This window comes from Festucalex cinctus, chromosome 2, assembly GCF_051991245.1.
Source record: "Festucalex cinctus isolate MCC-2025b chromosome 2, RoL_Fcin_1.0, whole genome shotgun sequence".
In the NCBI taxonomy this organism is placed as follows: Eukaryota; Metazoa; Chordata; class Actinopteri; order Syngnathiformes; family Syngnathidae; genus Festucalex; species Festucalex cinctus.
In genome coordinates, this window is record NC_135412.1 from 5,483,497 (window position 1) to 5,496,019 (window position 12,523).

Sequence of the window (12,523 nt, forward strand, 5' to 3'; positions counted from 1 at the left end):
ATGTACAAAAAAGTCTCTTGGTGCCATGTGCTAAACCCAACAGGAAGTCCCGTAGGGGCCGGGCATCACATTTTGAGCTAAAAAACTCCTCTTTAACGAAGCATTCCCGGTTGTACGTTTCACCTAGCGCTATGATAATTTAGAGGCATACATAAGAGCCCACGATGTACAAAAAAGTCTCTTGGAACCATGTGCTAAACCAAACAGGAAGTCCGCCATTTTGATTTATGATGGGATTTGTAGACTTTTTTTGTGGCCTTTTTTAGGGGTCATATTTTAACTCCTCCTACAAAATTCATCCGACCGTGTTCAAACTTGGTGTGTTTCATCTTAAGATGTTTAAGATGCAAATTTATCGAAAGTTTTTTATTTTGTCGCACGCTGCTGCTATAGCGATGCATTGGTTGCCAAGTAAAGTGCTGCTTTGTTTTTTTTTTATCTATACATGTGTGAAAACTCGTGAAACTTTGCACACACATCAGACTTGTCATTAACATGAATTTTTAGAGATTTCTTGTGCAATTTGCAATAAATCGCACCCTCTATACATTTTTTATGGAGCATTTCCGATTGGATGATTCAAGCGCAAAATAACTAAAGATGACTTGACTTGACCTAGATTTGTGAAAACTCAGAGGCATACCTATTATATTATTATTATTTTTTGTACCTTACAAGATTATCTCTTGTGCCACATTAAACCCCTTTGCAGGCCTGAGCCAAACCACGGTCCATACATTTGATACCACTGCTTTATTTCAATGGTCAAGTACTTCATAACCACACCTACTTATGCTTGTCCTTGCATATATAGTAGACAACAAAGAGCTCTTTCAACAAAAGACATTTCCATCTACAAAGTCATACAAGGTAAGCACTCTATAAATTCTGCAATCACTACACTTCTATTCCTAAATTATCACTTCAAATACCAACAATGGTTAATACAGCTACAAATTTCTTGTATGTTTATGAAGTATGATACTGTATTTATTTCTACTCCTTTGCTTTTCTACAGAACATGCACAAATCAACAAGCAAATTCTCTTTTGATAAAGACCCTCTAATCATCTCCATACGCAAAGATTGCCAACTTTTTTCCGTAAGTATACAATACATAAACTAAACAGGACAACTTTCTCAATCATATACAGTATGCCATACATATATGTATTAAGTTCTCATTTATTAACAGGTTTGTTAAAGGCACCTTTAGTGTGTTTTTCTGTTTGTAATGTTTCTCCACGAGCACGTCTAGCCATTGATATCATGTAGAACACATATGCTAACCTTTTAGAGACAATTGAAGCTTACTTGCACAGTAGCCACTATCTTAACCACTTAATTCACATGTCTACTTGACAACTTATTACATGTAGTGAAATGGTACTTTGTGCGTCTTATGCTTTTTTCTGAACACTGCTTTTCAACTCTTTCCTTAAAACCAATACATGCGGCACTGTTATACTGTATAAATATATATGTCCGTGTGTATATATAACCATTTATGTACCTGTCGTATCCTTACTTTTATTCATCATTTCATCACACAATCCTAAAACATTGCTTTTTGACCCAGAGGATTCAACTATACCATTTTTGCGTGTCTTATTACTTACTAGCTATATTATTTATTAACGGGCAAAAACTATGAATATAAGATCACCGTCAAATATTACGTCTGTAATATCCATATACAGTGCATTACATAATATGCATTTGTATTAAGACACTACCATGCTAAAAATATGCACACGACTGTTCTGTAAACTACACCTAAGACAACCAAACTTCACAGATCTAACATGATTCTTCATTCTTTTTTGTTCTACAGATGTATCAAATGCTGCCACACAGACAGAAGAAGCCACTGAGGACATGCACGAAGACGATGATCACAATATAACAGGACAGGTTAACCCCCCTGAAGTTTTAGCCCGCAGGTCAAAGCGTCCTAGGACTAATTCATCCATGGAGGTTACATTATCCTAAGACAGACTATGTGCTAACCCAAACTCTTTGACCCCAAGGGATTCATCTGTCCCAGAAAACTTTTACACTAAAGAGTTTATCTGTCCTAGGGCGCTGTTAACCCCAGGTTAAAGTGTTATTTAATCTGTCCTGTTACAACAGCTATACATAAACAGCTGCATTCCTCTCCTGTTCCATCTCTCGCACTTCTTTCATCTCTTTTTCTCCTCTACTTATACCTATGCTTGCTCATGTGCTTTTTTCCCCTTTAGATGATGTCATTGGTTAGCCTGCTTCAAAGCTACATTTTTTCTTGAATAACTGTCACACATTTACTGTTTGCTGGACCCTACAAAACTGTCACAATACTTCACTATGTCATGAATACATATGTGTTGCACAGCGACACCACATTAAGAGTCATCAAAAAGCTTTTTATTTGATCACACACCATCTCTGTGCCATGCAATGTTTTCAAATAAACAGATGCTGGTTTTGAATATCAAACGAGCGACTTTTCATGAAACTTTGCACACACATCAGAAAGTCCACACTTTTGAATTTATTTTGGGAATTGTGCATCATTTTTGGCCTTTTACTGCACCTTTTTACACACAAGGCACGGCAAATGCATTTCTATTTTCCATGGTCCTTGTCTATTTAACAGTACCCCAACGTGCAAGTCCCCCGACTTGCATATACCCCAACGTGGCCCGGGTTGCGAGGGCCCTTTATAGCTGCTCGCAGCTCTAGTTATTATTCTTATTCTTATTATTCTTCTCCGCAAACAATCGCATTTTTGAGACACTAAACGTGACCGAAAACTCACCAAACTTTACACGCACATCCGGCCTGGCGAAAAATTTGATATTTTAAAGTCGCCATACATGATAACAGAAAAATGGCTCCTTAGCGCCCCCTACATAGGTTAAACGGATCCCTGTCCCGCTACGATTGTCCGACGGCTATGAAAATTGTGTGGCACCTGTAGCACATCCCAATGAACAAAAACCTCTTTGAAGTGTGTACCCTAAAATAGACAGAATGTGAGGTATGAGTATTTAAATGTCCAATTTTTGCCAATTTTTGCACATTTACAGGGGTCATACTTTTGCCCGCTTCTCCTACACGGTTAACCCAATTGACTTCAAACTTGGGATGTACCATCTCAACACCTGGGACAACATCATTGTGAAAAATGAAAAGTTTTTGATATACTATATGACGGCGGCGGCGCATCAAATTTAGAGTTTAAAAATTCTTACTTCACGAAGCATTGCCGGTTGTACGTTTAATCTAGAGCTACGAAAATTGGTACACATATGTAACAGGCTATGACCTACAAAAAACTCTTTTTGAACCATATGCTAAACCTAACAGGAAGTCCACCATTTTGATTTATTTTGGAACGTGTTGCCATTTTTTTGGCCATTTCATTGGGGTCTTATTTTAACGAACTCCTCCTACAGTGTTTATCCCATCATCTTCAAAGTTGGTGTGATTCATCTTAAGATGTTGAAGATGAAAAGTTATTGAAAGCTTTGTATTTCGTCGCACGCTGTTGTCATGGCATGCACTGTTTTTAAAGGAAAAAAAAATATCCTTAAAGAAGCATTCCCATTTGTACGAAGCAGCTAGAGCTACGAAAATTTGTAGACATATGTAACAGCCCAAGATGTACAAAAAAGTCTCTTGGTGCCCTGTGCTAAACCCAACAGGAAGTCCCCCAGGGGCCGGGCATCACATTTTGAGCTAAAAAACTCCTCTTTAACAAAGCATACCCGGCTGTACGTTTCACCTAGAGTTACCAACATTTGTAGAGGTATATAACGGCCCTCGAGGTACAAAAAACTCTTTTTGAACCATATGCTAAACCTAACAGGGCGTCCGCCATTTTGATTTACTTTGGAATGTGTTGCCATTTTTTTTGGCCATTTCATAGGGGTCATATTTTAACAAACTCCTCCTACAGAGTTTTTCCGATCATCTTCAAACTTGGTGTGATTCATCTTAAGATGTTGAAAATGAAAAGTTATTGAAAGTTTTTTATTTCATCACACGCTGTTGTCGTGGCATGCACTTTTTGCAAAGGAAAAAAATCCTTCTTAATGAAGCATTCCCAGTTGTACGAAGCAGCTAGAGCGACGAAAAATTGTAGACATATGTAACAGCCCAGGATGTACAAAAAAGTCTCTTGGTGCCATGTGCTAAACCCAACAGGAAGTCCCCCAGGGGCCGGGCATCACATTTTGAGCTAAAAAACTCCTCTTTAACGAAGCATTCCCGGTTGTACGTTTCACCTAGCGCTATGATAATTTGCAGGCATACATAAGAGCCCATGATGTACAAAAAAAAGTCTCTTGGAACCATGTGCTAAACCAAACAGGAAGTCTGCCATTTTGATTTATGATGGGATTTGTTGCCATTTTTTGTGGCCTTTTTCAGGGGTCATATTTTAACGAACCCCTCCTACAAAATTTATCCGACTGTCTTCAAACTTGGTGTGTTTCATCTTAAGATGTTTAAGATGCAAAGTAATCGAAAGTTTTTTATTTTGTAACACGCTGTTGCCATAGCAATGCATTGTTTGTCAAGTGCTGCTTTTTTTTTTTTATACACATGAAAACTCATGAAACTTTGCAAACACATCAGACTTGTCATGAACATGAATTTTCAGAGATTTATTGTGCAATTTGCAATAAATAGCGCCCTCTAGACATTTTTACGAAGCATTTCCGATTGTATGATTATGCTAGACCTACAAAAAAGTATTATGTAGCCATTTGCCAAACCAAAGAGGAAGACCGCTATTTTGATTTTATTTTGGGAATTATACATCATTTTTGGCCTTTTTCATGAAACTTTGCACAGACAAGGCATGGAAAAAACTAACATTTTAAATGGTCCTTGTTCCATGTAACAGTACCCCAACGTGCCAGTACCCCGACGTGCAAGTAACCCAACGTTGTGCTCAATAGCGCCCTCTATGCATTTTTATGGAGCATTTCCAATTGTATGATTCAAGCGATACACAACTAAAGATGACTTGACCTAGATTTGTGAAAACTGGGAGGCATACCTATTAGCTTAAGACCTACAAAAAGTATTCTGTAGCCGTATGCTAAACCTAAAAGGAAGTCCGCCATTTTGAATTTATTTTGGGAATTGCGCACCATATTTTGCGTTTTGATTAAACTTTGCACACACAAGGCTTGTCAAAAACATTTTAGATGGTCCTTGTCGTATTTGACAGTACCCCAACGTGCCAGTACCCCGACGTGCAAGTACCCCAACGTGGCCCGGGTTGCGAGGGCCCTTTATAGCTGCTCGCAGCTCTAGTTATTCTTCTTCTTCTTCTTCTTCTTTTTCTTTGTTATTATTCTTTTCCGCAAACAACCACATTTTTGAGGCACTAAACATGAACGAAAACTCACCAAACTTTACACACAGATCGGGTCTGGCGAAAAATTTGATATTTTAAAGTCGCCATACATGATAACAGAAAAATGGCTCTGTAGCGCCACCTACATAGGTTTAACGGATCCCTGTCCCGCTACGATTGTCCTATGGCTACGAAAATTGTGTGGCACCTGTAGCACATCCAGATGAACAAAAACCTCTTTGATATGTGTACCCTAAAATAGACAGGAAGTGAGGTATGAGTATTTGAATGTCCAATTTTGGCCCATTTTTGCACATTTACAGGGGTCATACTTTTGCCCGCTTCTCCTACACGGTTAACCCGATTGACTTCAAACTTGGGCTGTACCATCTCAACACCTGGGACAACATCATGGTAAAAAATCTAAAGTTTTTGACATACTATATGACGGTGGCGGGGCATCAAATTTACAGTTTCAAAATTCTTACTTAACGAAGCATTGCCGGTGGTACGTTTAATCTAGAGCTACGAAAATTGGTACACATATGTAACAGACTATGATCTACAAAAAAGCCTGTTGGTGCCATATGCTAAACCTAACAGGAAGTCCGCCAGAGGCGAGGCATCAAATTTTGTGTTTCAAAATTCTAACTTAATGAAGCATTCCCGGCTGTACATTTCACCTAGAGTTACCAATATTTGAAGACATATGTAACAGCCCTCAAGGTACAAAAAACTCTTTTTGAACCATATGCTAAACCGAACAGGAAGTCCGCCATTTTGATTTACTTTGGAACGTGTTGCCATTTTTTGGGCCATTTCATAGGGGTCTTATTTTAACGAACTCCTCCTACAGAGTTTATCCGATCATCTCCAAACTTGGTGTGATTCATCTTAAGATGTTGAAGATGAAAAGTTATTGAAAGCTTTTTATTTTGTCGCACGCTGTTGCCGTGGCATGCACAGTTTGCAAAGGAAAAAATTCCTTCTTAATGAAGCATTCCCAGTTGTACGAAGCAGCTAGAGCTACGAAAATTTGGAGACAAATGTAACAGCCCACGATGTACAAAAAAGTCTCTTGGTGCCATGTGCTAAACCCAACAGGAAGTCCCGTAGGGGCCGGGCATCACATTTTGAGCTAAAAAACTCCTCTTTAACGAAGCATTCCTGGTTGTACGTTTCACCTAGCGCTATGATAATTTAGAGGCATACATAAGAGCCCACGATGTACAAAAAAGTCTCTTGGAACCATGTGCTAAACCAAACAGGAAGTCCGCCATTTTGATTTATGATGGGATTTGTAGCCTTTTTTTGTGGCCTTTTTTAGGGGTCATATTTTAACTCCTCCTACAAAATTCATCCGACCGTGTTCAAACTTGGTGTGTTTCATCTTAAGATGTTTAAGATGCAAATTTATCGAAAGTTTTTTATTTTGTCGCACGCTGCTGCTATAGCGATGCATTGGTTGCCAAGTAAAGTGCTGCTTTGTTTTTTTTTTATCTATACATGTGTGAAAACTCGTGAAACTTTGCACACACATCAGACTTGTCATTAACATGAATTTTTAGAGATTTCTTGTGCAATTTGCAATAAATCGCACCCTCTATACATTTTTTATGGAGCATTTCCGATTGGATGATTCAAGCGCGAAATAACTAAAGATGACTTGACTTGACCTAGATTTGTGAAAACTCAGAGGCATACCTATTAGATTATTATTATTTTTTGTACCTTACAAGATTATCTCTTGTGCCACATTAAACCCCTTTGCAGGCCTGAGCCAAACCACGGTCCATACATTTGATACCACTGCTTTATTTCAATGGTCAAGTACTTCATAACCACACCTACTTATGCTTGTCCTTGCATATATAGTAGACAACAAAGAGCTCTTTCAACAAAAGACATTTCCATCTACAAAGTCATACAAGGTAAGCACTCTATAAATTCTGCAATCACTACACTTCTATTCCTAAATTATCACTTCAAATACCAACAATGGTTAATACAGCTACAAATTTCTTGTATGTTTATGAAGTATGATACTGTATTTATTTCTACTCCTTTGCTTTTCTACAGAACATGAACAAATCACCAAGCAAATTCTCTTTTGATAAAGACCCTCTAATCATCTCCATACGCAAAGATTGCCAACTTTTTTCCGTAAGTATACAATACATAAACTAAACAGGACAACTTTCTCAATCATATACAGTATGCCATACATATATGTATTAAGTTCTCATTTATTAACAGGTTTGTTAAAGGCACCTTTAGTGTGTTTTTCTGTTTGTAATGTTTCTCCACGAGCACGTCTAGCCATTGATATCATGTAGAACACATATGCTAACCTTTTAGAGACAATTGAAGCTTACTTGCACAGTAGCCACTATCTTAACCACTTAATTCACATGTCTACTTGACAACTTATTACATGTAGTGAAATGGTACTTTGTGCGTCTTATGCTTTTTTCTGAACACTGCTTTTCAACTCTTTCCTTAAAACCAATACATGCGGTACTGTTATACTGTATAAATATATATGTCCGTGTGTATATATTTGTATATTCTTTCAAATAAACTCGTTTTGACACACACAGCCATTGAGTAACATGCAACACGACCACAACGTTTTGCACCAACACGTTACCTCTGCTATTTAGAATCATGGAATCTAACATGACTGATTTTCATTGAATGCTTTGTCATTACAGTATGCATGCATTGATCATGCTTCCAGTCGCAACGACTTATACCAGCGCAGCCTTGATCTTCATTCCCAAATGAACCAACTAGTCCATGTGACTCGAGTCAATCCAGCACTTGAAAAACAGATAGACTTCAAAACCAAGCTTGTGAAAGAACTCCAGACTGCATTGGATATAAAGGATGCATGTGATGCAGTTGTCCGTGATGGTAAGCTATATGACATGGAAGACACACAAACACTAACACAGCAAGCATCCCCATCCTTCACATTGTGTATAATGAATGACATGTTTGACAATGGACATTTTTACATTTTTTTGTTAATGCACGTTCCTTTTTTTCTGTTAGGAATATCTTGAAGGTAACATTGGACTGTTAACTAAAACACTGACTGATTATTGAGCCGCAATTTCTCAATGTATATAATGTGAATACATACTACACTTGATTACTTTCAAATGTGACTGATATCATGTAGCTATGCTGTGATCTTGCCCTCTTTCATCCACTGATAGACACTTCAAAGTTCTTTTTTTTCTGTATCTTCTCAAAATAACTGACATATTCATGGAAAAGATTGTATTTAAATTCTCTCATTATTAATTACTATTATTATGTTTATGTCTTTGCCCCTGATTATGATGTTTCTATACCATAGATTTTTTTTTTAAATTTTTTTGGACATACTGTGACTTGACCATTACAATACTAATTTTTACTAAGAAAAAATCAATCACACACCATAATATTTTATACTTATCCTGCATGTATCTGGACACACCATGCCAAATTTTACACTTACATAACCATTTATGTACCTGTCGTATCCTTACTTTTATTCATCATTTCATCACACAATCCTAAAACATTGCTTTTTGACCCAGAGGATTCAACTATACCATTTTTGCGTGTCTTATTACTTACTAGCTATATTATTTATTAACGGGCAAAAACTATGAATATAAGATCACCGTCAAATATTACGTCTGTAATATCCATATACAGTGCATTACATAATATGCATTTGTATTAAGACACTACCATGCTAAAAATATGCACACGACTGTTCTGTAAACTACACCTAAGACAACCAAACTTCACAGATCTAACATGATTCTTCATTCTTTTTTGTTCTACAGATGTATCAAATGCTGCCACACAGACAGAAGAAGCCACTGAGGACATGCACGAAGACGATGATCACAATATAACAGGACAGGTTAACCCCCCTGAAGTTTTAGCCCGCAGGTCAAAGCGTCCTAGGACTAATTCATCCATGGAGGTTACATTATCCTAAGACAGACTATGTGCTAACCCAAACTCTTTGACCCCAAGGGATTCATCTGTCCCAGAAAACTTTTACACTAAAGAGTTTATCTGTCCTAGGGCGCTGTTAACCCCAGGTTAAAGTGTTATTTAATCTGTCCTGTTACAACAGCTATACATAAACAGCTGCATTCCTCTCCTGTTCCATCTCTCGCACTTCTTTCATCTCTTTTTCTCCTCTACTTATACCTATGCTTGCTCATGTGCTTTTTTCCCCTTTAGATGATGTCATTGGTTAGCCTGCTTCAAAGCTACATTTTTTCTTGAATAACTGTCACACATTTACTGTTTGCTGGACCCTACAAAACTGTCACAATACTTCACTATGTCATGAATACATATGTGTTGCACAGCGACACCACATTAAGAGTCATCAAAAAGCTTTTTATTTGATCACACACCATCTCTGTGCCATGCAATGTTTTCAAATGAACAGATGCTGGTTTTGAATATCAAACGAGCGACTTTTCATGAAACTTTGCACACACATCAGAAAGTCCACACTTTTGAATTTATTTTGGGAATTGTGCATCATTTTTGGCCTTTTACTGCACCTTTTTACACACAAGGCACGGCAAATGCATTTCTATTTTCCATGGTCCTTGTCTATTTAACAGTACCCCAACGTGCAAGTCCCCCGACTTGCATATACCCCAACGTGGCCCGGGTTGCGAGGGCCCTTTATAGCTGCTCGCAGCTCTAGTTAAGTTAGAATTTTGAAACACAAAATTTGATGCCTCGCCTCTGGCGGACTTCCTGTTAGGTTTAGCATATGGCACCAACAGGCTTTTTTGTAGATCATAGTCTGTTACATATGTGTACCAATTTTCGTAGCTCTAGATTAAACGTACCACCGGCAATGCTTCGTTAAGTAAGAATTTTGAAACTGTAAATTTGATGCCCCGCCACCGTCATATAGTATGTCAAAAACTTTAGATTTTTTACCATGATGTTGTCCCAGGTGTTGAGATGGTACAGCCCAAGTTTGAAGTCAATCGGGTTAACCGTGTAGGAGAAGCGGGCAAAAGTATGACCCCTGTAAATGTGCAAAAATGGGCCAAAATTGGACATTCAAATACTCATACCTCACTTCCTGTCTATTTTAGGGTACACATATCAAAGAGGTTTTTGTTCATCTGGATGTGCTACAGGTGCCACACAATTTTCGTAGCCATAGGACAATCGTAGCGGGACAGGGATCCGTTAAACCTATGTAGGTGGCGCTACAGAGCCATTTTTCTGTTATCATGTATGGCGACTTTAAAATATCAAATTTTTCGCCAGGCCCGATCTGCGTGTAAAGTTTGGTGAGTTTTCGTTCATGTTTAGTGCCTCAATAATGTGGTTGTTTGCGGAAAAGAATAATAACAAAGAAGAAGAAGAAGAATAATAATAAGAATTCCTTCAGGAACAATAGGGACCTCGCAGCGGTCGCTGCTCGGGCCCTAATAAGAATTCCTTGAAAAACAATAGGGACCTCGCAGCGGTCGCTGCTCGGGCCCTAAAAACATGAAGCCCAACCTTTGGTCGAATACATTTGTGATAGGACTTCAAAGTCATGTGCGATGGAATGACTAAGTAGCAAGTAAATTGACCTTTATATGTGACACAGCAGACCGGATTTACTTGGACATTTATTGTTACCGATATATTCATTCTCTTGTGCGACTCATTACACCAATTTAAGGTACATGATCTAAATTTCTCGAGTTTCATTGAGGGACCATAAAAATAATATTATAGACTGTAATGGCCGAAGTGGATTAATGATAATAACCAGCAAATGGAGCAGAATCTTGAAATAACGACTGACATTTATATGAGTCTGAATCAAATATTACGAAATTCACTCAGGTGGGAGGCAGCATATAAGTCCGGCTTGAATGAGCTTATCTTGTCAATGTCAAGCAAATATTGTATTATTTTTTATTTTTTATTTTTTTTTTAATTAACATGAAAAAAACACAACAGCAATGAGTATGAGTAGTACTTAACACAACAGAATGTGTTTAAGAAGAAAAGAAACACGTTGGGACCCAGAAAGCTTCTTAATGAGTGAGAAATCCATATTATGGACATTTAAGACATTACAGCATATTGTGGTGTTCCTATTAATGGAAGCGATATCTCACTATAGCGATATCTATTCTCCCTATGAGCATCCATATCCTTTTAATAACATTAGACCTCAGCGTTAGTTGTGCATTCGGGGCATATTTGTCCTGTGTGCGCACTTTTTGGGCTGCACAAGTGTCAATTATGCACATTCAATCACAGCCAGACCGCTGGGTGGAGCAACGTTTAAATGAGGGCGTCACCTGCACAAATCTAATGGTGCATGTATTCTCCCAGAGAGTTAAGCATCTTTCCTCTTGCGTGATCAGGAGCCTGTATTAAGGACTAGCACCTCTTGAAGGTAAGACATCATATTGGACGTTTTGATTCATGTAACTGCTTCCGTGCCCGGCCGAGCGGCTGCTGACTCGTGTTAGTGGCTTTGAGTTTGTCTGTGTAGCTCATAATAACTACACATTCTAATACATGTGGCAATTGTGACTTATGATACCGTATTTTCCGCACTATAAGGCACACCTAAAAGCCTTCAATTTTTTCAAAAGCGCCTTATAATCCAGTGCGCCTTATATATGGATCACTATTGAGCCGCAACAGGTCTCGCTGTCAAGACGCTATCGGTGACCCCGCACGATCGGTGACGCGCATGCGCAGAAGAGCCCGCCATCTTAAATCGCTAGCTAATACTAATACTTTACCTCAGAGAAAATATTAAAACAGCTGTTTATTCATTTTGGGAGTGAATGGAGTTGTCAGAAAGCTGGTTTGTAATCTATTAATGAAGTTTGACTGACCTATCTGACTGTTTTGTTGACATTCCCTTTTGCGCAGCACCATCTAATGGTTGCATAACGTAACCCCAGCCTCTACTGTAGCGCCTTATATATGGAAAAAGTTTTAAAATATGTCATTCATTGAAGGTGCGCCTTATAATGAGGTGTGCCTTATAGTGCGGAAAATACGGTATTTAAACATTTGTTTTATTTGACATATGCCAGTCGTGAAATCCTATGGATCATGTCTGTGGTATCAATCAAAAGCACCCAGTATGCCACCTCCACT